This window comes from Seriola aureovittata, chromosome 16, assembly GCF_021018895.1.
Source record: "Seriola aureovittata isolate HTS-2021-v1 ecotype China chromosome 16, ASM2101889v1, whole genome shotgun sequence".
NCBI classification, from domain to species: Eukaryota; Metazoa; Chordata; class Actinopteri; order Carangiformes; family Carangidae; genus Seriola; species Seriola aureovittata.
Genome location: NC_079379.1, coordinates 453,777 through 479,176, shown reverse-complemented (window position 1 = coordinate 479,176; position 25,400 = coordinate 453,777). Strand labels below are relative to the sequence as shown.

The 25,400-nt window shown below is 41.5% G+C and overlaps 1 long non-coding RNA gene across 1 annotated transcript; it reads right to left on the bottom strand.

Annotated features, from left to right (window-relative positions):
- Positions 1 to 1,473: 1,473 nt before the first annotated feature.
- LOC130183854 (uncharacterized) lies at positions 1,474 to 2,949 on the bottom strand. Its single transcript, XR_008829891.1, has 2 exons — positions 2,642 to 2,949; positions 1,474 to 1,912 (listed from the first exon to the last, which is right to left on the bottom strand). It is a non-coding gene; the product is annotated as an uncharacterized LOC130183854 (long non-coding RNA).
- Between the last annotated feature and the right edge of the window lie 22,451 nt (positions 2,950 to 25,400).

The following is a 25,400-nucleotide window of genomic DNA, read 5'->3' as shown; positions in this document are numbered from 1 at the left end:
GACAATGGGTGATTATTTTAGCCCAGAGTGTCACTGGGGCAAAGCCAAAGAAGTCCAAGCATTGATTCTTGGTGATCAGCTTGATTGAAGGTCAGCCAGAACTCGCAACTGTCGGATCTGGCAGTGATAGGCAAGTGGGACACCACTTACATTACTGGCCCACTGTCTTACCTAAAATCCACCAGCAGCTAATAGCTCCCTCATCTAGTTGATGAGTTGCTTGGTGGTGGTCAGGAAGGGAGTGGAGACAGTTGTCCACATAAAAGGCACTGAGAACAGACTCAGACACGTCTTCATTCCCTTCTTGGCAGTGTCGGATACGGCATTGAACAGCAAGTGGCACAGATGGTCCCAAACGGCAGCACTTGCCATTCTTAGTCATCAGGGGCCTGCTCTGCCTTAATGGAACATGGCCTTGATATCACTGCTTATGGCCAATGTATGCAGTTGAAACAGATGCAATACTCTGTGGAGGAAAGGGCCAAATGTAGGACCTAGCAACAAGACATGGTTGAGGACAGTTTGTTAATACCCAAAAAAGCAGTTGAAGACCAAGCAGGCTTTGACAACATGGTGCAGGAGGTGCCAAGATGCAGGGGAACTGATCAACTCTCTGGAGTTACTTGATGACATACCCAGACTTTTCCAACATTACTTTTCATTACACTATTATGGCACTTAGGTGCAGCCACTCAGTTAGAAGGCTTACGGTACTACCCAGTTTGCATTGCGCACTGTGCGGGGTTTCGGAGTTAGTCTACTATGTCGATGGCAGTGGCCACAGTGTTGTTATTTTTACCTGAAGTTCTATTCAGTAAAATATGTTAATACAAAGAAGACGGTTGTCGTTATTGAGTTATCAATGGTAGCAGAGGATGGTTCACAACGTTAACTACAGAGTCCCACCTGCGTTTGAAGAAAAGAAGTCATATGAGAGCTGGAAAAATGAAGTTGAAATGTGGGTACGTGTTACAGAACTGGATAAGAAGAAACAAGCGTTGGCTGTTGCTCTATCGCTAACGGAAAGAGCTAGAGATACAGCTTTGGAAATACCCGCGGATGATTTGAACAAAGATGATGGGATGAAGACACTTCTGGAGGCATTGGATAATGTATTCCTTAAAGAGGAAAAGGACCGGGCTTACGATGCATACACGGACTTTGACAGGATCCGGAGAGAAAATGACGTTTCCATGGCAGATTACATCGTCCACTTTGAGCAGAGGTACAACAAAATGCGCAGATTTGACATGGTTCTTCCTGACGCTGTTTTAGCGTTCAAGTTGTTGGATACAGCTAATCTTGATGTTAAAGATGAACAGCTTGCGCTTGTAACCCCTCTTTGCCAAAAGAGGTCACAGGTATTAATGTTTAGTTTCAGTTTCAGTTCTGTTTGGACCAGTTTCAGAAGTCTAAAGTAACGCTCATGAAGCCCAGTGTGGAACACCAACATTGAACACACTCACACGTCTGTTAATTTTCAATTTTGTATTGTTAGTCATCAACAATGAGAACCTATGACAACAATTTTTAATGCAATATGAAAAATAACAAACAGCGCGCAAAACAAAAGAAAATAAAAAAATAGTGTTGTGTTCAGTTTGTATTGTCTTTTCTTTCTTTGTTATGAGCTCAGTGTTTTTATTTCGTTGGGGCCCTTTAATCTTTGTGTTTTCACTGTCCTACCACACCGCGGGTTTTGGAGGTAAGTTCAGTTGTGCTGCCGCATTCCTCAGTTCTGGCTCGCCATCTGGTTCTTCGGATCCGATGATCCAACTGGTGTCTGGAAGCCGCCTGGTGGCTATCCAGTGCTGGTAATGGTATCCTCTCTCTATAGTCGACTACTGGTGTCGCTGACGTCTTCTCTCTCAACATCAATGTCACCGAATCTAATCTCCACAAAAAACCTGACCTATAGAACAGGTCACATTCATTCATTTCAGTTAAATTAAATTACTATAGGTCATAACTTCTTAGTTAAATGATTAATAACATATATATAACCTACTCTTGAATTTAAATAAACAAAAATATATTTATTTTTAATAAAAAAATATATATCTTTTATTACTTTTTCTTTCAGGTTTATTTTTACCAGTGTAAATCCAGTATAATTCCAATGGAAATTCTCAAATAACTCAAATAAAACCATTTTAGCATCAATTCTTTGGATAACTGATGAAATAAATGAGTTTCTCCCTCTTTTTTCCTCACACACACACAATGCACACACACCTAGCGCAGGTACACACATGCTACACACCTGGTGTGCACACACACGGCTACACACACTGCGCACACATGCTACACACACACGCAGCACTGCCGATAAACGGTGCTCACAAAACACACACACATCCACCCACTCACACACATGGTAGCCTAGCATTTTACCTGGATTAACCCCCCCATATTAGCCATTAGCTCGTTCATTAGCTGGGTTCAATGCACATTCACATAGCCTGCTACCCTAGTGGCCAACGCACAAGGTCTCGAATTAGCATTTAGCAGCTACATTAGCACTGGCGACTAGCACACACAGGTAATAGTATTACATTAGCGATTTAGCGACTAACTTAGCTTGGCGGCTAACGCCACTTTTGCTCGACGCCACTTCTCTTAGAATGCACATTTAACTCACCGCCGAACTTGTATCATCAACCGTGAACTCTGTGGGTTCAACTCGCGGTGAATTCCGTCTATTTCACTCTGTTTTAACCACTTCTGGATATTTTTCTCAGGCAGAGCCTTCCTCGTGCAGCCGGACGGTGCAGCTTCTCGTTCCGATCTAACTATCTCCCAGAACGCTGTGCGCAACTGCAACGCAATTGATCCGTGACGTCCTGACGCGCTGCTCTCTCTGTACGGCGGAGTTAACCCTATAAATGCCAGCTATCTCTCTCTCACTCATTCACACTAAATAAACTGACTTTTTACCCCCTTTCCTGTTAGTTTTATCACAGCTTATGAAGCCTGGGCTACACGCTCACAGCTTGTTCAACACTCACATTTGCAAGCATGAAGTCAGCTCTAAAAAGGATTTTTGGAGACGAGACTGTGTCACCCACATGTAGCGGAGGAATTCACGTGCGTCAAGAGGACGCTGCTTTCTATGTAGATCAACGAAAAGACGGCAACAAATTCCGTTCCCAAACCAACCAAGGGAGAGCGCCACTGGCCGGCTCAAACCCACTAGACAAGTATGGGAGGCGGACAAAATGTGCCATATGCCAGAGTACGTTCCACTGGGCTAAATACTGCCCACACAAGTCTGAACATGTAAAACTGACAGAAGAAAATGAAGAGGCAAAAAAAATTGATGTTGTTGTAGATCTACCCCCTGATACTGTGTATAGTGATGTAGACAGTGTAGCTGACACAGAGAATGCTGCAGGGGGCTCTAATGATGACAGAGACAATAACGAGCATGTCAATGATCCATCCAACCGACAACCTTCTATCATAAGAACAGATTCTAGTATGAATCTAAAGGCTGGACAATTCATTAAGTATGTGGAAAGAGACACTGGAATTTCACACACAGCAAAAGTGCTTGGTCGAGCAGGAAAGGCAACTGGAAAAAATAAGAACTGGTACAACCTGGAGTACACTGAGCCAGTTAGCCTTACTGGCACAAAAAGGTCAGCTGACTTGTCACAGGTCGACACAATACAAATTGAACCATTGGACAGGGTGGAACAGTCATCTGACAGACAGCACGATGATGTACTTGTTACAAAGGATGTATTCATTTGAATCAGCTAAACTCACTGAAATCAGTAACTGGGAGAAACATGGAGTGTTCGATGAAGTAAAAAACATGGGACAGAAGTGCATTTCCACAAGATGGGTGTGCACACTCAAAGACACACCAGACGGCATAGTTCCAAAAGCAAGGCTGGTGGCGAGAGGATTTGAAGAGTTAAACACAAAAGATCTCCCAAAAGACTCACCAACATGTACCTCAGCGTCTCTTAGACTACTCATGTCAGTGATATGTCAAAAACCGTTGGACACCCCACTCTATGGACATTAAGTCAGCATTCCTTCAAGGAAATGAGCTATCCCGAGATATTTATGTCCGTCCACCACCTGAAGGTAAGAGTGAAGGAACTCTGGGGCGTCGTGTGGCGTAGTGGTTTAGGCAGGCGCCCCATGTGTAGAGGCTACAGTCCTCGCTGCAGTCGGCCCCGGTTCGAATCCCGCATCGGACGGCCTTTCACTGCATGTCATTCCCCCTCTCTCTGCCTCCCTGTTTCCTGTCACTCTCCACTGTGCTATCCATTAAAGGCATAAAAGCCCAAAAAAATATACTTTAAAAAAAAAAGAGTGAAGGAACTCTGTGGAAGCTGAATAAATGTGTTTATGGATTAAATGACGCATCACTGCACTGGTACAATAAAGTTAAAGAAACAATGTTGCAAGCTGGAGGAAAGATGTCACAAGTTGACCCTGCCATTTTTTATTGGTTGAATGAAGATTGTAAAGTGCGCGGGGTGCTTGCTTGTCATGTTGATGATTTCATCTGGGGTGGTTCACACACCTTCGCAACAACAGTAATCCCTCGCCTGCAATCTGCCTTTCAAGTGGGCAGAGAAGAACATGACAACTTTCGCTATGTAGGCATGGAGTATGTCAATGAAAATGGAATAACATGTATGCATCAAGACAGTTACATACAGAATCTTCAGGCAATTCACGTGGACACTTCCCGAGCTGTGAGACGGGATGCTCCTCTCACTGAAAGTGAAATTGATGACCTGAGATCAAAGATAGGTCAACTTCTGTGGGTTGCCAGACAAAGTAGACCTGATATAATGTTTGATACATGTGTCCTTGCAGCTAACATAAAACATGCTACTGTGCAGACTTTGCATGACACAAATAAGGTGGTGAGAAAGTTAAAATCAGAACAAGTGACACTGAAGTTTCAGAACCTGGGAAAAGACAGCTCTCTAAAGCTAGTGGTGTTCTGCGATGCCTCGCTAGGAAACCTTCCAGATGGTGGCACTCAAGGGGGACATTTCATTGTGCTGATGGGTGAGGAAGGAAGATTCTCACCTGTTTGTTGGCAGTCAAAAAAGATCAGGAGAGTTGTCCGAAGCACTATTGCTGGAGAAACACTTGCCCTTGCAGACGCTGTTGACAGTGCCATTTCCCTGTCTGATCTGTATGCAGAACTTACCACAGGGAATGTAACACAGCATGTCTTACCAATATTGTGTGTCACTGATAACCACTCCCTTGCTGATGCTATCAAGTCTACTAAGTCAGTGACAGAGAAAAGGCTCCGCCTTGAAATAAGTGGCATCAAGGAACTTCTCCAGAGTAAAAGAATCCAACAGATACTGTGGGCACCTGCAGGAGAGCAGCTAGCTGATTGCTTGACAAAACGAGGTGCATCCGCTCTTCAGCTCCTAAAGGCGCTCAGTGTTGGAGTGTGGAAACTGGAATAGACTATTCAGTTTGAACTGTAATATATGTTTGGTCACCTTGTTCTTACTTTTATATGCTTTTGGACATAAATTATAGACTTTGATTTAAAAAAAAAAAAAAGGAAAAGTGGGAGATTGTAAATATTCTGTTTTTTTTCTGTTGCACACTATTATGGCACTTAGGTGCAGCCACTCAGTTAGAAGGCTTACGGTACTACCCAGTTTGCATTGCGCACTGCGCGGGGTTTCGGAGTTAGTCTACTATGTCGATGGCAGTGGCCACAGTGTTGTTATTTTTACCTGAAGTTCTACTCAGTAAAATATGTTAAAGGGGACATATTATGCTCCTTTTCAACAAGTTTGAATAAGTCTCAGAGGTCCCCAAAGCATGTATTTGAAGCTTTTTGCTAAAAAATCCACTCCGATCCTATATTTCAGCATGCCTGTAAACCCCTCTTTTTGAGCCCTGTTCAGATCAGGCTGTTTCTGTGTCTGTAGCTTTAAATGCAATGAGCTGTGCCTGACCACGCCCCTCTCCGGAAGGGGATGCCGTTCGGGCTTCTGGCACCATGCTCTAATGTTTACGGTGACCGTGACCGGCAACCTGGCGTCGGTAGCGATTTGGTTCAACCACACAACTTTTATCCAGAATCTGAGCCAGAGGGAGAGGCTGCTGAAGAAGTTCAAACTCTACAACTGCAGCAGGACGTTTCTGAATGGTTGGTAACCAATTTTGTGTATTTTGACATTACATTTTCAGTTTGTTGATGAGAGCTGGCACACAGTTACTAACATGTAGCTAGGTAGCTAATGCTAACTGTTACTGTCTCGTCATTACTGGAGCTCTTTTGGTAGTTATGTAGTTATCTGTCATGCCTCCTTAGATATACTTTTACAGTCTGAAAATGTTTGTTGTATGTGGACTGCTACAGGTGTTCAATGTCAGTACTAGTCAGATATATTAATAGGTGCTGACAAAGTAAATCATTTTTCTCCATGTTTTGAGCAGAGATGCTCATCATGACATCTTCCTTTATGAAGTAAATTTATTTTGTGTATTACAGTAAAAGCTGTAAATCAGCATAAACATGTCTGACAGCAACAGTAATCTTTAGTCAAAGACTAAACTGGGCAGTTTTCTACACTACACTGTTGTCAAGCTCCACATTATATGCAATAAGTGACATGTTATAAATTACCTCGGTTATATCTGTTATATATTTTGGATAGGTGCTCCTGTGGAAACTGTGCAACTTTGTCCAGCATGAGAAGGTGGTGTTCACCACAGGTACTGCTGTTTTCAGCTGAGTGCTTCCATCCCCATCTTCAAAACTTGCTTTTCTCTCTGATCCACTCAGGTAATGCTCTCTCCCTTCAGAGTAAGGGCAGTATGGCTTAAATAGCTCCCTCATTTTGGTTGTGGTGATAGATTTAGGAGCTGTACTTCAGGCTTCAACAGGCTGTTGTGATGTAGCGGGGTCTGACCCGTAATAGATGGATTGGTTGTTTAAAATCCTTACGTTCAGAGTATGGCTTGTCTGGGGTGTACATCTCTGTGGCCCACCCGGAGACCTGTATGACTTGAGACATCCACTCTAACCACTCTGCCAGATCAAAGAGAGTGTAGTGTAGCGGACACTGGTTGACACCAGTAACCGGACACAAGAGTTATGGTAAGGACACTGGGGTGTTCTGCATTATCAAGGAGACCATCCCATGTCCGCTTTCTCACCATCAAACTATCACCTGGACAGAAAACAGGGATGAAATGAGTTTGTCTTACCAATAAACTAGCTTTTAAGATATCATTGGAATTCATGGCTAGTTCATGGAACATCCTGAATCAACACCCCTGCAACAATTGGGGGACAAACACAACACTCTCTACTGACTGACACTGAAGTCCATCTTGCATCCATGAGACTCACCTGGGACGGATGGGTCCTCTTATCAAGCAACGTGAAAAAGGGACATTTAGCACTATTAAGCTGCCAAACCATTACAATTCATTACTCATTTCTCTCTCACAAGAGAAAACACTACTACCACCTTCAACACCCTCTCATACCCAAAGGGGGGTCTCATTAGGAATCACAGACCTTTGCCATAAACCATCCATTAATTCCAACACAAACTGATAACCATTGTTCTACATTTGTAAAGCATTTTTAAAATATCATTGAACTAAATGTCTCATCACCATGTAATTCATTCATTATTATTCTGGCAGACTTCACCGACGCTGAATCCACTGAGATATCAGCACAGCCCGTCACCCCTGGCAATGGTCGTCATCTCTGAGAGAAGCCACCTGGTTGCCTGGCAACCTTAACTCCTGGGCTCAAGCCAAGAACTCAACAGCAAGCCGCAATTTAAAATAGGCAACTCGATCCTCTGCTTCCAACTGGGTTGATGTCGGAATAATCTTAGTTTCCGACCTAATAATTTCTTACCATTAAGAATAAATACACTACACATAGCCGAATTTATTCTCTTCCCCCATCACCTAATATTATTGCTAATTCAGCTGGTAGAAATAGGTATTGTTATGTATAGTTTCATATTCGTTATCATTGTTCATTGTACTTCATCTGTCCTTAGTTCTTAAATAAACTTTATTAACTTGACCCAGTCATATTTCCTTCCGAAATCAGAACTTTTGATGTGAGATTGGTCAAACTTATCCATAACTTTAATCAAATTGTCCTCCCTGAGGACTGGTGCCCCCTTTTAAACAAGAGCAAATTCTAAATTGTGGTATTCACGCTAAAGTAGGTTCAATTGGAGCCAGCCCATATTAGATTAGATTAACTTTATTAATCCCACAACTGGGAAATTCATTTACCACAGCAGAAAAATAAACATCTATAGAATAAACATCTATGGAAACATACATCAAAAATACACCAAATATACACTAATAAATACAATATACACAATATGATGCCTCGGTTAAGACAGTACTTGGCAAAACTGTCATCATAGCCAAATGGAGGTTTAGCAAGCAGTCTGTCCACATCGGAGCCGCAATTAAGCTCACTTTCTGCTTCCCACTCCACAGTAGTTAGCATCTTCACTAGACTGGCAACTGCAATGGCAAAATCCTCAGGCTTGAACATCACCAGCCTTCATGGGCGGGGAGTACAAAATCACACTGAGTTCACTCTGCACTAAATGCCTGGGCTGGTTATACTATTGCTCAAGAGCTTGCATGGCACTGGTGTAGGGGACAGGGTCATGTATGTATTGTTTAGCTACTTGGAATGCACTGGGAAACTTCAAATGATCTAACAAGATCTGATATTTGTAGTCTTCTGACAAATGCCTGTGAGGCCCAAGGACACTGTCCAATCCTTTCTTTAGCAACGCCACATCACTCTACTTTCCTGAACAAAAAACTGAGAATTTTAGTTTAGGGATGCAATAGGAAGATGCAATCATAATTTCCAACATTTTGGGGTTTGGACTGTCAAGATCAGATGACAGTGAACCATGCTGGTATCCATCATGAGCTGATATCGGACCATACTAAGGCAAAGGCTGAGTTTGCATATGTGGAATTAACAGCTGGGAGGTTACATGAGCACAGCGCAGCTGGAGGTTGGGCATATGGCGCCAGCTGAGGTGGCATATACTGAGGCACAGGCTGTTGCAGGGTATGTGGCGCAGGCTGAGGAAGCACAGGCTGAGGCGCAAGCTGTTGCAGGGCATACCAAGGTGCAGGACAGATAGGTGGACCAGTGGCTGGAAATCATGAGAAGTTATTTGTGCAGGTGGAGACCAGGAAATCTACCAGGAGCAGTTTGAGAGCCTGCTGGCATATATGACATGGTGTACCATGCTGTGGATGGATGAATGACGGGCCCAGAGCTTGCTGGGTGCACTGGTCTGAGGAGATCATCTGGATACGTTGATGCCATCCTAGGGGCTGATAATGATCTACCAGCAGGGAGTGCTACATGGGGCCAAGTATGGGCAGTCGTAGTTTCAGGCAGTAGGCCTGGAGGTGCTGATGTCATACCGGCCTGTTCTTGAAGTAGGTGCCTGCGAGAAGTGAGCTGCTCAAGAGGCTGCACTCATTTTTGGAGTTCCTGAGACCCATCTATAGTCACTGTGAGTTCCGGAGTCTGATGTTGGATGCCCTTCCAACATTCCTACATCCTCTTCCATCTATACTCCTCCATGTCCTGCTCTTTGGTTAAGCTGGGATCCAACAGTTCTGTGATGTGTTTCTCCTGTGGTGACATTTGTCAAAAGCTCAAAGTCGTCCAGATGACTGCAGAGTTTGTAGATCCGACTAGGACGGGTCCTTGTGATTTATCACAATCTCTGGATGTGGCCATGTCTGAATACAAGTAAGCCCAGGATCCAGCTTGAAGGACCACTTTGTAAAGCATGGTTGTGTATAGCACTTATGGGTTTGTGCAACACTTGATTCTTCCTCAGTCAGAAGGAAAATACTGGCAATTCAGGAGCTGAACTCAATGAATGGTCTTTATTTACCACCACCAAAAACAAACAGCAGATTTTGTGTGTATCAGTGTGGTTTCTGGAATAATAAATAATATTAAAATTATTAGTTGAATGTGAAAAAATGTATAAACAAAATTATAAGGATAAAGCAGATATTAAATAGCCTCATACAGGCTGGCTTACCGCTACATGCTTACATCAATATTTAAGATTAGAATTAGCTGCAACACTGGAATATTCCATTAGGCAGAGCTCCAACACAAGAAACTTGTAGTGTGCAGTAACTTTCCATTCACTACAGCCTGATAGCCATGGAAAGTTATTGCTCCAATAAAAACACATAACATAAAAACCAAATTACATTATTACATTCAACCAGGAGCGGAGCTTGTAGTCACATGTGACGTCATTCATGGGACTGTTGCAAGAGTACAGACCCAGCACCCTGATGCATTCATTGCAATTTTGGAGGATTTTAACCATGTCACTCTCACCTGACTGGCTTCACTCAGTATGTTGACTGTCCCACAAGGGAAAATAAGACACTTGATCTGCTGGATGCAAACGCCACGGAGGCTTACACTGCTTCAGCTCTACCACCACTTGGCAGATCAGTTTTTTCTTCATCCTTCCAATAAACCCTGTGTACATAGGCAGACTACAACCACCCACTCATTCAGGAACTGGACCCCGGAGGCCAGTGAGTCTCTAAAGCACAGTTTTGCACAGATTGGAATCTACTGTTGAAGTCACAAATCATAACAGCAAGGACTGACCTTGTTAGACTGGTTGAATGTACCACGGACTGCATTAACTTCTGAATGGACACTGTAATACCAGCAAGAACTGTGCACTGCTTTCCAAACAACAAACCGTGGATCACCAGTAAGACCAAGACCCTCCTCAACCAGAAAAAGGAGGCCTTCAGGGATGGAGACAGAGAGAAGCTCAGGTGTGTGCAGCATGAGCTGAAGAGAACACCTCCAAGACCAAGGAGATGGTCACTGACTTTCAGAGGTCTAGGCCCGCGCTTCAGCCAGTAAACATTCGAGGGAAGGACATTGAGGTGGTGCACTTAGAAATACCTAGGTTTGCACCTGGACTCGTCCCTGAACACGAATGCCATCTACTGGAAGAGGCAGAGGTGGCTCTTTTTCTTCAGGAGGCTCAGGTCCTTTGACGTCCACAGTGAATTGCTTCACGTTTTATCAGTCAGTGATGGCCAGTGTACTTTTTTATGTTGCAGTCTGCTGGGGCAGCAGCATGTTAGACATGAACACAAGGAGACTGGACAAGCTGCTCAAAAAGGCTGGGTCATGCTTGGCAGGAGTCTGAACTCACTGAGGACTGTTGTTGAGAGACGCATGCAATGTAAGATGGAGGCCATCCTAGACAATACCAACCATCCTCTCCACAACATTCTGGCAGGACAGAGAAGAAGCTACAGCTGCAGCAAATGTCTCATCTCACTGCGCTGCAGAATAGAGAGGTTCAGAAGATCCTTTGTTCCCACTGCCATCAGGCTACATAACACCTTAGCAAAAGAAAGTGGACTAATTTAATTATTATAGTTTATTTATTATAAACTCTTATTATTACCAAGGAGATACTCTACTGAATTTTTCCTTGGGGATAAATAAAGTATCTATCTATCTATCTATCTATCAATCTATCTATCAACCAACTGCTACTGTCACGTATTAAGTAACGTATTAATGCAGCCAACACAAGGGAGAAAGTGGAAAGAAGTGACTTAACTGACCCAAAAAACACAAGGAACACAGAAGTAGGGGACACAAGGAAACATCAAAAATCCAAAAGGAAAAATTACAGGGGTAAAACAGGACAAACCGAACAGGAAGCAGAAGCACGAAGTAACCCAGAAGAACTGCACAGGAAGCAGAAGCACGATGTAACCAATTTCGTAATTAAAAGTGGATTACTGTATAATAGAGTAAACTGGTAGCACTACATTCGTTAGAAGCCAAGAAGTTGGGGAACAATAATGAGACAGATACAGGATTAAAGTTTGAGTAATAACTCTTGTATTGTTACAATGAATAGAGAAAATGACCCATTTATATAAAAGTGTGAACGTAATACCCCAAAAAAATAAAGAGTGCGCAGAAAATGAGAATGCGTTCAAATTGTTCGTTGGGCCCTTAGGAGCTGAAAGTGGATGCAGGTGCAGCTGATCTTCAAGGTTCATGGAAAGGGGATTTGTGTGTAAGTATGTGTGTGGGTGACCGGTGTAACCCAGGTTACTAGGCCCATATTAGTAGTCCAGTTCACCTGTTAATATGATTAGATCAATAAATTAATAAATTCATATTTTTGATGTGACAGATAAATGAATAAATAGGATTTATGATTAAAATCTTAAATATGTCAATAAATAGATTAACAAATATATATATATATATACAAGTTATTTATCTGTTTAAAAAGAGTATTTTGTTTTATTTCAAGTGTGGTGAATGTGCCTTTGCAAAGTGTACAAGATTCGGGTGACATGAGGAGTTCACGTGATGGTAACGTAGCTTAAACAATCAGACGCCGTCAGGGTGTACGTGCAGTCGTGTTGTTTTTTTTTCCTCTCTCTCTCTGCCAGACCGTCGTCGACTTGGCTGCATGCTAACCCTTCGCTGCAGATATTACTGTTTTGAGTAAGAGAGCTAGATATTCCAACGTCTGTGTGACTTTTATCATCGGTGCAGAGAGCGAAACTCCTTTTTTTTTGCCGTGGGTTGAATAGCGGACCGTGTGTTTGTGATGGAAGCGGAGGAGAACGTGAGTTGTGTTTATTAGCATCCGTGGCGCTAGCTCATGCCATTAGCCACATGTATTTCGCAAAATTATTTTGGTGAGGTTACACATTACTGAACTCCCATGTCCCTGTCTCTTAAAAAGCGGAACCTGGACTGATGAGAGCCGTGTATTCTGCCTTGTACCCTGAGTGTGTGTGTATAGGATGCTTGAGCCTCTGGTGAGTAAACTTTATCGATAAAAGTCCGGTAAATGGAGTTGAAATGTTGAAATGTGCATCTGCTAATGGTAATATGGATAAACGAGGCAGTAAATTCATGCATTGTTGTGTTTAAAAATAAAAAAAGTTTTATATTACAGTGTTTTATTTACATTTACCCTCACTCCGTGTATTTTCTCTGAGAGTGAGTGGCGGGAAAAAGAAAGATGAATGGAGAGAAATGTTCAGCCATTTTTGCATTTTGTCTCATGTTAATACTGAGAAATGTGTTCAGTTCATTTAAAGGACAGTTAAGAGTAGTTAAAATTATTTTTAAAATACAGTGTTATAATGTACATGTATAAATGTGTGTGTTAATATGCATTTATTTACATTTAAAGGTATATTTTGTTTACATGAATATTACAGTAATCCTCTTTTGGCCTTTATAGGCCGGGTCTTTTTCTTTGGATGGATTTTTGAGGTTGAGATGTGCATGAAGACTTCATCTTCTTCTGCTGGGATGTCTCCTACTCTGTAAAGGTAGAAGGGAGCCTCAATAGTTGTGGCGAGCCACCCAAAACAGAGACTGTGATTCATTCAATGACTGGGTTTATGGAAAGCTGTTGTTGATATCTCGTGTGTGCTGAAGATTTAAATTAATTCTCTTTATTTATACATTTTTTTTTATTATTTTCTTTTCTTTAGTCAACACAATAAAACTCACTTAAAACTTACCTTTTGGTCGTGTGAATTCTTTACTCTGTCACTTAATGCACATTGCTAATACCCCTTTCTCCTGTAGCGATCTAGACTTCTGATTTTCTGGTCCATGAGGCAATTACTGCACTGAAAATAAATATACTGTATCTCCCAGTCTTTATCATCCAACAGTTAGAGCTGAGGCAGGTTACACTGGGTACGTATGTATCTTCTTCTTCTTCAAGATTCTCTGGCTCACCATCTGATGCAATCAGGATCTCATCCTGGTCCTTGGATCTCCACTCAAAAAACCTGACCTAAAGACAAGGTCATATGTATCTATTATATTCTATCCTAAGAGGGATCATTAAAGGCTTCAATGTCAAAATGTAAAACATCGCATTAAACCTCATACTTAAATCTTAAATATGATCAAATCTTAAATCTTCAGTTGTACAACATTCAAACATCAAGTTCAAATATGAGAACTAACCATTCAACCATTCAATTCATATTTTTACTGTTCATGGGAACAGTGTTTCAGTAACAATCATCACAGTAGGTAACCATAAACATATAGCTTATCACACTAAAATAGCATAAAGTGTGAATAAAGTGTAGAAAATACAAAATTCACATAGAGCTAGTTTAGGATCAGAGGTTTTTTTTTAGGAAAATATGCTTTATCACTCTCCCTGCACTATAGGCCTACTAGTACAATAGAGAAGTTACACCAAAAATTATTCTCCAACCTACTGCTAACTCACAAGTGAAAATAAATACGTTTCTTCAGAATTACAAAAATAAAATACAAAATTAGTTCCATCATCATAATAATAAATAACAATTAGAAAATTCCAGGGAAATTTTGAGTGCCACGGGGACTACTGCCGGGATGAGTACATGATTTATTTCCAGTGTTCAAAAGTCACCCTGATCATATTCTGGTTTAGAGAAATGTCTTGATATAAAAGACTCTGATATAAAACAATGTCACATCCCTACATCATGTATTATGTGGGAAATATCTCATATTCTGTGTTGTTTTTTTTAATAAAACAAGAGGCAACATGTCTTCAAACTGGCATTTAAAGGGATGGATGAGGAGGGGCCCTAGGACAGAGCCCTGGGGCACACCGGAAGTGACGGGGGAGGGGATGGATTTAAAGGACTTGAGTTGAATGAACTGAGTGCGGCCAGAGAGATAAGATGTGAACCAGTCTAATGGAGTGGGGTGATGCCAATGGAAGACAGCCTGTTGAGGAGAGTGGTGTGACAGATGGTATCAAAGGCTGCGCTCAGGTCGAGGAGGATGAGGATGGTGAGGAGCCCAGAATCAGCTGCCATCAGGAGGTCGTTGGTGATTTTGATGAGTGCTGTTTCAGTGCTGTGGAGTGGACGGAAACCGGACTGGAACTGTTCATACAGGTTATTGTGGGATAGGTGAGAAAGGAGTTGGGAAGCAACAGTTTTTTCGAGGATTTTGGAGATGAAGGGTAGATTGGAGATAGGACGGAAGTTGTTGAAGTTGGAGGGGTCGGCGCCAGGTTTTTTCAGAATTGGAGTAATGGCAGCAGTTTTGAAAGATGTAGGGACAGTTCTAGTGGTGAGAGAGGAGTGGATGATGGCAGAAATGAGGGGGACCAGAGAGGGAAGGCAGGCTTTAACAAGTTGTGTGGGGAGGGGGTCCAGTTGACAAGTGGATGGCTTGGATTTCTGAATGAGTTCTTTGATTTCTGAGAGAGTGGGGAGCAGGAAGGATGAGAATGAGTGTGTGGATGGGTGAAAGTTGGCTGAGATGCTGAGGTGAGGATTTGGACCTAGGTGCTGGTGGATATTCTTGATTTTTGCAGTGAAAAAAGACATAATGGAGTTGCAGAAGGAGGTTGTGTATAAGTGAGGGGGGAGAGAGTCCTTGGGTTGGGTGATATTGTTGAGCAGGGAGAACAGTTGCTTGGAGTTTCCTTTATTTGCTTCGATGATACTGGAGTAGTAGTGGGTTTTGGTGGTGGCAATGGAGTCCTTATAATGTAAAATATGGTTATTGTACATTTCTTTGTGGATAGTTAGACCAGTTTTTCGATGGAGTCGTTCAAGTTGCCGACCTTTGGCTTTCATAAGACGAAGTTCAGGGGTGAACCAAGGGGCGGAGACGGAAAAAGACACAGATCTGGTTTTTAACGGAGCAAGAGAATTAAGAATATTATGAAGTCCAGTATTGTAGTGAGAAACCAGATCATCAGGGGTGGACAGGTTGTGGATGTCAGGGAGGTAGAAGGAGTGGATACTTGATGTGAGAGTGGCAGGGTTGATGTTCTTTATATTCCGGAATGAAATGAGGCGTGGTGTTTTAGAAATGGAAGGAGTGAGTTTCACTGTAAATGAGAGGAGAAAGTGGTCAGTTATGGGGAGTTCATCAGCTGTAAGTTCAAGGGGGGTGACACCGGAGCAGCAGATTAAATCCAGAATGTGTCCTTTGGAGTGTGTGGGAATAGTGGTATGCTGCTGACATCCAAAACTCTCTAAACAGGATGTGAAGTCTTTGGTGAGAGGTAGATTGATTATGTCCATGTGGATATTGAAATCACCCATCAGTATTATATTTGGTGAGAGAGAGGCTAAATGGGAGAGGAAAGCAGCAAAGTCATTTAAAAAGTCACTATTCGGTTTAGGGGGGCGGTAGACAGTAGCAATGATGGTTGGAGTGGGACCAGACAGCTCGCAGACAGTGGATTCAAACGAGCTGGACACGGGCACAGACACCGGCCAGACTTTCCACTTGTCGCGGTAAATTATCGCGAGACCTCCTCCCCGACCGGAGCCACGGGGTTGACAGACGTAAACAAATCCACTAGGAGTGGATTCAATCAGCTGGGAGAAGACGTTGGGCTGTTGCCATGTCTCGGTTAAACAAAGAAAGTCTAGCTTACGGTCTGTGATGATGACCTGGATGAGATGTCCCTTGCTTAGCAGAGCGAAGTTGAGTGAGGTCTTGTCGCAGCTGGAGGTGGTGTCGACGAGTCTAGGCGGGTCAACAAGCTGTGGTCGACAACCCGGTCGGTGGAGCGTGGAGGGCGTCGAGAGCTGGACCAGATGGACTTTATTGTTGTTGAGCTGTTATAGTGGAAATTCCAGCGGGACCCTCGGTGAATGTATCTCCGGCGGGGCTGGAAGGTGATGTCCGGGTGAAGGTGGAGTGCCTCAGGCGCAGGTCTAGGCAGGTGACAGCGCAGCCGGAGCAGGTCAGTGGCCGAGTACTGGAGCATCACCAGCACTGGCAGGTGGACGGGCAGTAGAAAGAGCCAGACACATACGGACAAGATGTATGTCCTACCGTCTCAGGCAGTGTTCACCAGATAAACGTCAAGTGAGACTCAAACCGGAACAGAACAGGTGAGCTAACGGTAGGCTAGTTAAGACTCACACGGACGTAGTGCCAGTAAATCGTAGAAATATTCCAAATGAAGGCAATTACAAGGTCCGATTAGGTTTATAAAACCTATAAAATAAGTCAGAACTTCTGAAAAGTTGAAAAAAAAATATTAAAAGTTAAAAAGTTAGGTTACCGGCGAGCAGCAGCAGCAAGTTGCCAGCGTTCACTCTTGTTGCCATGGCATTCTACATGGCTTCAAACAACTGCAAATTATGAGAAAACTGTTACTTCTTTTCAAAAACCGAAAAGACCGTGACAGATAATGAAGCCAGAAGTTTCTTACAGTCTCTATTTTATTCAGATATTCTTTAAAATGAGTGAGTAAGCTCAGTGCGAAGACAGAGTGAGATTCTTTTGAAAAAAAAAAGACGATTACATTAGGTATCAATGAGAGTGAGACAGGTATTGCTGCCGGACTCGGCACCCCCGTTTAAATTATGTGAGGACCCTGCCTGTCAAAGTTACATTTTATGAATCCCAACAACTATGTCTACATTTTCAGAAAGAATTATTTGTCTCCTTTTTACGGTTTGGCCGTGAGCTCAAGTTAAAAATAAAAATAAAGGTTATTTTTTACTGCTTCACGCAATCTAGCCAACTGACGCTGTCACTCTAACTTTGAAGAAAAAGTGATTTCCACTTCTCCTTTGAGTGCTCACAGTTTGAAAAGTTTACATGTTATGTAAAAACAGTTGTTGTGTTTTTGAGAGAGCAGAAGTTTTCCTCCGTTTTATAGTTTGAATCACATTTCTACATGCAGGTATAATAGAGCTGGGTGACTCAGAAAAAAGGTGAAATTTTGTGGGTTTTTAAAGAAAGTTCCAATGCATTCCTAATGAATTATTTATTCCCAATATTTTAGGAATAACTGGGAAAAATTGGAATTTTAACACCAAAAGTCATAGCACCTCTTTTGGGATCAAGACGCACGTTTTGATGTATATATTACTGGGGTTTTCGCAAAGCTGCGGGACGAGTTACGCGGCAAAATTTGGTGAAAGAATAATAATATGGCACTAACTAGAAAATTCCAGGGAAATTTTGAGTGCCACAGGGGCTACTGCCGGGATGAGTACATGATTTATTTCCCCGAGGCACTCCTCTCAGCTATTCTAGCTGTAGAGGAGTGCCTCGGAGCTGAGCACCCGTGACAGTAATTATGGACCTCAGTTCACCCCAATAGCTACCACCATGTTTTTTATAGCATATTTAGCACATAACACATTTCTCACCATTGCTCTGTGTTCTAAAACAGCACTGTTAGCACTTGCCGCTCAAAATATGGAAGGGAGGAGGTTAGCCTACGGGATACCGAACTACTGTTAGCATGGATGATGACGGTGAGCTATCAGTGTTAAGGAGCATTTTTGGCCAGTAAATATCTCGTCTTACCAGTGCAATTTCGTTTCCGATGACAGACCACGACTCCACATTCACTGTAGATAAGTGAGCTCACTGTAGATGTTCTCTATCACAGTTTAATTCAGGGATTTCTCTTCTCTTTTTCTTCCTCTAGAATGTAGCTGCCTTCTCTTCCATGGCTGAAGTCAGAAAAATAAACGGAAGAAAAACGCACCTAGACTTCACCTCTGAGCTGACAGGCTGAACATGCCCTGCTTAACTCCTGATTGGTTAAGGGGCTATGTACCCCCCACGTGGGGTTGTTTGAACTGGTGGTGCTTTCAAGTGCAATGGGAATTTTAATATTTTGCCGATGTAAACAAATATAACCAATTAAAAAATAAATGAATACTGACTCTTGTTAATTACTAGTTATTGGGTTTTACACCTGGGTTACACCAAGGTAACACAAGGAACTTGAACAGGAACCAGAAGCACAAAGTAACACGGGACAAACTCACCCAGACAAAGGAGAGCACGGAGACTAAATAGACACAAGGGAGGCAAGGGGTGATTGAACACAGGTGAAACACATTAGGGCTGGGTAGACAATCAACTAGAGGGAAACAGGACAAAGACAGGAAGTAAAAACATCAAGAGACACAAGGAAAGTAACTACAAAATAAAACAGGAAATGACAATGACCAAACTCATAAAATGCAAACATAACACCAAAATATTCAAACATAAATTTTCCGTCATGGCACCCCGTGAGAGCTAAATCAAACCTGGCAGAGCCCAACAGACATTACTATGAACACAGCTATCATTCATATTATTCATGAAATACCTGCCCCATGAAACAACAGCAACCTTGCATTCTGGTTGTTTTCCCAGTTGGATGGGCCCAGAACACCTGAACAAGGAATCTGATGCGCACCCCAAGGAAGAGTTCAAGTATGTGGCGAGGGAAGAGGAGACGTAGGCTACTTTGTTTAGCCTCCTGCCAATGTGACCCAAAGTCAGACAAGCAACACAAGATGAATGGATGCTTGACATCAGTTTACTACTAAACCCTCACAAATTTACTTATTTTTAATTCAGATCCTTTGCTGTTTTGTGTTAGTGTTGTGTTGTAAGGGTCTTTGGGATATACAGTAAAATCAGATACTTATTATAACATTAAAACTGAGGATTTAAAAAATGCTTATTTTAAAGGAATTTCATAGTGCTAACTACTCTGCCCAAGGGAGCATGAAAAGGCCCCTGCGCAGAGAGCCAGGGCATCAATGGCAATTAATGCAAGTGGTGTCTCAGACAAGGAGGCTAATGAGTTTTAATATACATGCAGGTGAGGGAGAGCTGAGTCGCTGAAGCCCTTAATGAAACCATGACAGCTTAATTAGCCACAATTTACAATTGTAGGATTCTAATCAGAGGCAAAGAAATGCTGCCACACATCTTTGTATGAATGAGTCTTTTTAAATGCTGCAATCTGCTGCCTTGATTGATAATTGCCTGCTCTCTCTCTGTCTCTCTGTTTCTCTCTCTCTCTCTCTCTTGCTACCTATGTATAGATTGTAGCTAAGCCAACTTAGTTTGTAATAGTGTGGAGGATGTTTTGATAGTCATATATCCATCAATTTCAACACACACACACACACACACACACGCGCACGCGCGCACACATAGGAATGCAGTTTAACCCATGCTTCTCCGAGCCTTCACTGGTTGTAGAACCAACCAAGTTCTTATACGTTTGCAGGAATCATTTTTGCAGAGGCAGATTTGAGCGGCTGAAGGTGTAAAAGTTGAATTGAATGAGAGGAAGAGGCACAAGGGAAACACAAGGGAAAAACCTGGAGTAGGAAACAATGTAAACACCTAATGAACTTATATACAATGTAAATAAGCTTTTTAAGATCACATTAACTCACCGCCACGTTGCTGAGTGGCTTGCAGTATACTTAATGACATGTAATGGTAATTTTGAGATCTATATACCACAGGCTATATTCATGTTAGTGCACAACTGCTTAATTTAATAGACAAATCAATATTAATATTGGAGTCTGAAAGTCAGATATTTTAATTAACTTGACATAAAGATATTTCAAACATCAACATCAAACAGGAAAATGGTGCAGGTGCATCTAGACGCAGCAGCTCTATGCTCCCAAAACCAAAGCTACTTTTGTTTCTTTGTTTATAATACATAATTATGTATATGAACATACGTTAGAGAATTAGAAAATCATGCCTGTTTAGCACGCTTGACCTGTCCAGCTCACCTATGGAGGTTGCCACTGCACTCCACATTGTCCTAACCCACCTAGGCCAACGAGGGACATACGCCAGGATGATGTTTGATTACAGCTCTGCCATCAATACTGTAATCCCAAACAGATGAGACAACAAGTCCAAACTTAAGCACCTGGAAAAACCCACTAAAATGTCTAACAGTGCAGGCTGCAAACATACAATACAATCCTGACGCAACAGCAGGTAAGCTACGAGGTAGTCATTCAAAAACTGTACATTAATCTGCCTGCTTGTGAGGGACTGTCACTGGATTTTGCCAGAGATCGCTCATGTTTCTGCTCTTACAGGCAAAAGAAAGAACCACACTGAACATTTAGTTCTCTCTGCCATAGACAGGAAGAGCAGGGCCTCTGTGTGTGCGCTGCACGGTACTCCAGCATGTGACACAGAGCTGCCCCCACCCCTTACATACACAGGGGCAGAGAGAGAGAGAGGTCTCTCTTTTGGATAAAGAACAGCAAAAATGCATCATTCATAGATGAATGTCTTAATCAGAAAATGAGTTTGTGATATAAAATGCGCACGAGAACCGTTATGTTGCAATAAGTATCGGGAAATCTATTTTCTTAATTTCTGAAGTACCGAAAGCAGAACCGATAACGTCAAAGGTTATAGTCTTTAAAAATTTTGCCTGTATAATACTGGATTTCGGTACCCATCCCTTCTTCTGTATAACACCAATACAGTCAGATAAGTATGGAGACGACACCACAGTGACTGGGCTGATCACTGACAATGATGAGTCGACCTACAGAGAGGAGGTGCAGCGCCTGACTAGGAGTCCTAGTCCTACTCCTAGTCAGTCTGGTTCTCAACATCAACAGAACTAAAGAACTGGTTGATGATTTCAGGAAAAGTGGGGCCACACCTCCTCCAGTTCTCATAAATAGTGGCATGAGTCACAAGTCACCTTTCAGAGGACGTAACATGGACAGGAATCACCGCAGCGCTGTTTCAGGGTGAAACATGAGTTCCTAAATCCCATTTCCATAAATAATTCAAGTTCTTTAGAATTATAGTTCCCCCATGTTTAATTTAATCTAAATCCCATTTCCATTTACACGACCAGTCAAACATTTTAGAACACCTCCAAAGCTGTTTGCTTTATTCAATGTTCCTGTGTTTCTAAAATTAAAGCATTGAACAATAAACAAGTGGAGATTGTAAAGCAAGGAATCATGGAATCTTCTTGTTAAATTGAACTAATTTAAATGAAAAGATTTTTAGTCCTTTAGCAACTGAACACATTCATTACACTGTTTCTACAATAGAAATCAAATATCGCTCAGTGAGTTTATCCCAGCACTGTTGCAGAAATTCACACAATTGATTGTCTCTTGCAGGTTGCTTTGCCTTCACCTTCTGTCCAGTTCATCCCAAACTGGCTCCATGGGGTTCAGGTCTGGCAACTGTGCTGGTCTTAACATCATGTGAAGCCTCCGCCTGGTTCTGTTCTTCTAATGTTTTCATTATCTTGCTGTAGGAATGAAGCCCTGACCAGCTAGTCTGTCTTCCTCGTTACTTTTCTTTTTCCTCACAATTCTGATAGAAATACACAGTACTATTACTACAGTACACCATTGACCTGTTCCACCACTGTCTTTATAGAGGGTTTGTTAGTCATCAACATACCTTGGGGTGCCAGTAGGAACTGTTTGCATGGAAGCTGGAAGTTTTCGTTTTTTTTCTTTTTTATTACCTTCTGATATGAACTGCTGAAATTTCATTTAAAACTGAAGAAATGGAGGTGTTCTAAAAATCAGAAGAAGCTGCTCAGAAGAAGTAGCACTTCTCATAGGACATATTATAACCTTCTTGTATTATGAACACATTAATGGCTGAAGCTCTCAGCTAGACTGTGAAGTAAACACGTGTTAAGGTGTAGCAATAGCTAAACTTACAGAGATGAATCCATGTTTAGTTCTCTATTGAGTATTTGAGTCAAAATAAACTAGTGTGTGTATTCATTTTAAATGAAGAAACTTCTCGCCTAGTGCAACGGTGCGGCCCATTGATGTGGTTTTAATTGTTTTTGATGACCATGTGTACCATGTAGCAATCAACTCCTAGAAACATCTTGAGGAAAATTAAAGCAAACAGGATGCATCTGACCACAGTAAAAGTCTGAATACTTTTGTAAATAAGAGACAGCACTATTTGAGGTTTCATAAATTTGTTATAAACTGTTTATCCAGTTTATTGAAATGAAATCTACAACAGATTAATATGTGCAAAGGTGAAGGGACCTGAATACTTTCTGGAGCAAATGTTTACCAGGCTTTGGATACAGACAATACTTATAAGTAGCATGAGTTCAAGTCTCCGTCTGCGCATGTAATTTGCTGACAGTAAAAACAATGTGAAATAGCACCAGCCTTATCGTTTAATGCAATTGGTCCAACCCATTTTCTAACCTGAAGGTCAGGAGGGGTCACATGAAGAGAAATATATGAGAGCTTGTGAGCTGGTTAACAAATAATAATGATAATAATAAGTAGAAGTAGAAGAAGAAGAAGAAGAAGAAGAAGAAAAAGACTAATTTTAAAAAGTAAATCAAGAATATTTCTGTTGCATAACATTAATTTTGGGTTAAATATCAAAAATATCTTGTTTTGCCCCTTCAGGTCTCTAAAATGTACTCAGGGCTGGAGACAAAATTCCCCAAAATTTGTTATGGTATAATTTAGACTAATTCAAACTAATAAACTCAGGAATTCTCATTCAGAAGAGGCCAGGGCCATGCATGTGGTTTTACTTAAAACACCAATTTTATTTTAGATTTATTTTATTTTTATATATTCATTTATTTTGACCTCAAATCACTCAATTGTAAGTGTAATGAGTCTTGAAACATTGAAATAAAATACTGTCATGCGTTAAATGTAACATCTTCCAGGTTGTTAAAATACCAAGGACTTTATTGTCCTCTAGGGTAGCTATGGCCCTGAATAAAATAATCCAAGAAAAACAAATGACCCAATAAAAAAAGAAAAGAAAAAAGCTTTTTGGGTGAACTGATCACTTCCTTTTCACATATGCAATTTATAACAATGGTTCACAGGAAGACATAACTTAATTTAAAGGGACACTGGCTAAAAAGGTTGAGAAGAACTGGTCTGAGCTTCTCAGAAATAACCTTGTTCCTGATAACCATCCTGCGTTGCATACATGATACCTGCTGTACCTAATCCCATCCTGATACCTATGTGTTAACACCTCCTACATTGATCTATCCTCTCTCTCCAGGCGTGAAATTACTGCTTATCTGTTCTGTGGCTTCTATGCCATGTGCATTGTCCGACTAAGCAGATTCCCATCTTGTCCTCACAGAGGTAAACATGCCACAGTGCGTATCTGCTCAATCATGGCTGAATGATTACACACTGCAATAAGAGCCCAAACAAAGGCAAGGTGTGTAGAGATGTTCTCTATATCTCTATAGTGTCCACATAAAGAAGTATAACATGTAGCTATTCACATGACCGCAGACAGTTTGAAACTGCCCAGATCTCCAATAAGGAGGTTACTTGAAACAATAACAAACAGTAAACACACAATAAAAAAATTTGTTGTTGTCATTTCTTTCTTCAACACTCCATAAAACTCATACTTCCATTTTTACTGTTTTGTTTTTGGTGCCTACTCCTGTTATTGGTGATGGTGGTAAAGCATGTCCAACTTCAAAACAGACTCAAGACCCTATTTTTCCCCTGGTGCAAAGCGAGCAGTAGTAGCGTTTCATTTCTACAATCTAATATAGAGAAAAACTGCAGTTCATTACAAATTCACTTTTATGCTGGAAGCTCCTACCATTATTGGGTAAGTTACTGTGAAAGCAGAGCTTTGCAACCTACCAATTACTTTACACTGGAAGACGCTGAGCCACAGCAAAGCTACCCTATGGAAAAATCTAGTTTAGTTAACTAAAGCTGCTTAGAAAGAGTATTTCAAAATACTTTGTAAAATAAAACAAGATCAAATATAAAAAAATAAATAAAGTACCCCACTATTCATGGGAAAGTGCAAGGACTGCAAGCTTTGGTTTAATTTGCAATGACTGCTTATAGCTGCTGCCATGGAGTTTCTTCCTCAGGCTGAGATTCTGGAGCTGTATCCATGATGACATTGTCTGTGTGAGCGTGAGCAGTGCCCTCAGCTTTTGCACATGCACTACACAACGGTCAAGTGTGTGGTGACTGCCTGACAAATATATTGCCTGGCTATATCTGCTCAGTGGTCAGGACGAAAGAGAGAGAAGCAATGGTAAAATAATTCTTCCATTGCACAAAGTAGTTTGCAGTTAGAGTAGTTAACTATACAAAAAAAAAGTAAATGAACTCCTTGAATCACTCTACACATGAATTTAATTGAATTACCAGCAATTTTCTGCAAATTGTAGTTAAACTACTAGTTTGATTACATGTCATTCAATACTCCACAACACTTGCCATTACTCAAATCAAAGTCACACCATTGTAATTGCTGTGATTTTGAAACACAGTGATATCACTACAATGGGGAGAAAATGCAGGCAGTCACATAATAAAACACATTTGAACTCCATGTTATAACTTATTTGAGAAGGAACTCGACTGTAGACATCTAGAACAGCTTACAGACTGACTTCCTGCTTTAACTTTGACAATTGCCTAAACACAGTTTTTCTGTGCAGTGTGTCTACACTGCTGGCATTTCTCCCATGTTTTTCAGCTGTCCATCTCACATGTAC